This window comes from Tubulanus polymorphus, chromosome 4 (genome assembly GCF_964204645.1).
Source record: "Tubulanus polymorphus chromosome 4, tnTubPoly1.2, whole genome shotgun sequence".
In the NCBI taxonomy this organism is placed as follows: domain Eukaryota; kingdom Metazoa; phylum Nemertea; class Palaeonemertea; order Tubulaniformes; family Tubulanidae; genus Tubulanus; species Tubulanus polymorphus.
The window spans coordinates 20,344,902-20,348,802 of NC_134028.1; positions in this window are offsets into that span (position 1 = coordinate 20,344,902).

Genomic DNA, 3,901 nt, shown 5'->3' on the forward strand with positions numbered 1-3,901 from the left:
AGGCCCAGCTTGTAATTCATGTAATCTGAGTTATAGGGTTCCTAATTTCATACCTGTGATATTTCATAACTTGAAAAGTTATGACAGTCATGAAATTATTAGATCATTGGGCTTGGTTGAATTTAGGGGGTATAGAATTTCAGTGATCCCGACGAACACTGAAAAGTTTATCGGATTTACACTTGGTCCCCTACGCTTCATCGACTCGTTGGCATTTCTCAATACCTCTGTCAGTACTCTTACGGAAAATTTGGTCAATTCGGGTAGAGAGAAATTCATTCATTTAAACTCGGAGTTCCCCGCCAATAAACTTGATCTTTTATTACGTAAAGGTGTTTACCCATACGACTACATGACAGGTTCGGAGAAATTTAATGAGACAAGTCTCCCTCCTAAGGAGGCATTTACCAACACCCTGACGAACACTGAAATTTCGGTAGATGACTACAAACATGCACAGAATATTTGGTCGCAGTTTAACATGGCAAACATGGGCGAGTATCACGATCTCTATCTTAGAACCGACGTATTGCTACTTTCAGATATTTTCGAGGAATTCCGCAAGTTCGCTCATAAGAGCTACGGATTAGATCCTTGTCATTACTACACTCTACCCGGCTACTCATGGGATGCCTGCTTGAAACTGACAAAAGTCGAACTTCAATTGTTCACTGAAGTCGATATGTATTTGTTCATAGAACAGGGGATACGCGGCGGAATATCTGTTATTACCCATCGATATTTCGAGGCTAATAACAAGTATTTCGCCGATTACGACGAGGCCAAGGAGTCATCTTATATCATGTATTTAGATGCTAATAATCTGTATGGGTGGGCAATGTCTCAGGCATTGCCTGTTGGTGAATTTAGGTGGTTAGAAACAGAAAACGATCCCCTTTGGCCCGACGCTCAGGATATTTTAACGATGACGGACGACGCCCATTTCGGCATGATACTCGAAGTGGACCTTGAATACGGTGCCGAGTTACACGATCTACATAACGATTTACCGTTAGCTCCGGAGCGCATGTTAGTCAACGAAGATTTAATGTTATCTCCGTATCAAAAGCTTCTATTTCAGACTTTGAAACTATCGTCCAGCAAGATACACAAGCTTATCCCTAATCTTTACAATAAAACTCGGTATATTGTTCATTATAGGAATTTGAGGCTTTACATGAAACTTGGTATGAAATTAACAAAGATTCATCGTGTTCTCCATTTTCGACAATCAGCCTGGATGTCACCGTACATTGCTTTGAATACCGAATTCCGAAAAAATGCGAAATCCAATTTTGAGAAAGATATGTACAAATTACTGAATAATGCAAGTTTTGGCAAGACAATGGAGAACATTAGGAATCGAATCAACTACCAAATTATTAACGAACCGGGGAAATTGAGAAAAGCTCTAGCGAAGCCATCTACGATTTCATGGAACATTATTTCGGAGAATGTTGTGGGGGTAAAAAAACAGCAGATTTCGATCAAGTTGGATAAGCCTGTGTATCTTGGCTTTTCAATTTTAGACATAAGCAAAACGTTAATGTATGATTTTCATTATAACACCATCAAGACAGGATACGGGGATAACGCTAAACTTCTTTTTACAGATACGGATAGTTTAACGTACGCTATTCGCAGCAACGATTTGTACACGGATATGGCGGGGATTTCCCACCAGTTCGACTTTTCAGCCTATCCCACCGGCCATCCTTTATTCTCGGACAAAAATAAGAAAGTACTAGGCAAATTTAAGGATGAGACCAATTCTTTTCCCGTTAAAGTGTTCTGCGGTTTACGGAGTAAGATGTATTCAATGACATATCTTTCTCCGGATAACAACGGAACACTTGTGGAAAAGAAAACTGCAAAAGGTGTTGCGAAGTACGTCGTTAAGCAGTCCGTATCCCATAATAACTACGTTGATTGCTTGCGTAATCAATCACGTATGATGGCTAACATGCGGTCTATCCGGAGCTTCAATCATAAGTTACATTCAGTTAATTTAAACAAAGTCGGATTATCACCATACGACGACAAACGTTATATACTAGATGATGGTGTAAGCACATATGCTTATGGTCATCATAAAATTCCGGAGATAAATCATCATTAAAAGAACAAGTCGTTATACTTAATATATATTTGCATATCTTTATTTATTCATAGTTATAAACATTGATTTATTTACACTCACTTATACATGCGTTTATGTTTTCAGTTTTACTTTAAACTATTTAACTAATATATATATTTATTTATTTATCTATTTATTTAAGATTATATGAAAGTTGGTAAACCATTGGTTTAATATCGTTATAAGTGTTTTCTATATTTCTTTTTATTTCAGGGATGGGATCTAACTCGTACCCCCCTCTAAGCGCACCTTTTCCCGTTTTTTTTTTCTTCCTTTTCTACTTTTTTATGCCAATTTCCCTATAATTCTTTTTTAAAATAAATAAAGAAAAAACCAGCATTTGATTATTAACATAATTCATGACTTTAGTTTTTGATATTTATCTATATACGGATTGAGGATACAGGAGATACATATATTCATTAATCATCGATTTGGAATACAGGATGAGGATTACAGTAAACACACTGGAGAGCACCCATCTGATTCTGATGATCATCATTGAACATACACGCTTTCATCCCAACGAGTTCAGGTTCCAAATCAACGAAAGAAATATTCATCAGTTTCTCCCACTGTTTTTCAGATAGTTCTATCCAGGTTTTCGTATGAACTCGTTGTTCCGTTGCAGCTATATAACAAAAATATCTAATGTCGATTATAACCTTATTGAAACGTTTGAACACGGTCACGTATCGGTTCCTACCGACGTGTAATCGAAAATCCTCTATGATATTATTGTTATTGTTGCTTTCATTAAACGAATTGATGGCGGAATTTATGGAATCTCTATGCCAGTCGAGATTAGCCCATTCTTGCAGGTGTAGGCTAATGCCGCGTTTCGTTGGAAATAATCGAAGGTCATCACTGAGTTCATAAGTTCGTATGTCAACACGTTTAACATCCTGCCACTCGCTGACACACGCAAACACTAAATTGCCCAGATAATGACGTTTCACATCCGCTTTCGCATAGACGTATTCTTCTTTAGACTCACTCAGTTTTATATCCGTTTGTACACAAGCATTCTCTTTAACAACCGTATCTATGACAAAAGAAAAGATAATATGGTTACATTACAAGTGAAACAATAAATAACTCAAAGGAGGAGAGGATGTTTTACAAACAAACAAATTAATTACACATACATACCAGGCTTAGCAGCGTTAATATCTAGCTTTAAATTCTTGAAATTCAGTCTTCGAGGTCTCTTTTTTGGAGCATCAGGTTCAGACATGTTTCGTTTCAACACGGGAGTTGTGTGCGTATCCATGATCAACTCAACGAATGAAATCACCTTTGGAGAACACACGTTATATACCCCTCATGACGTCAGATATTTTTCAGAACGAGGATCGTAATCATCGAAACAATTGATAATTTGCATATGTTTATATTCATTCAGATCTAACCATATTCAAATGATCTCGTTTTTAAATTTAACACACACCAGCTCAATAGATTACCATAAAAACCGGTAACTAAATACCTAACTCAATAGTTAACCCACATTAGCTCCATATAACACATAGACATTAGCCCGATAACTAGTTCACATTAGCTCGGTATTAACATTCATTCACTCACATTAGCTCAATGTTAGCTCAGATTAGCTCAGATGTTAACCGACATTAGCTCAAATTAGCTCAGATGTTAACCGATATTAGCTCAGATTAGCTCAACAGTTTGCTCAGATTAGCTCAGATGTTAACCAACATTAGCTCAGATTAGCTCAAAAGTTTGCTCAGATGTTAACCGACA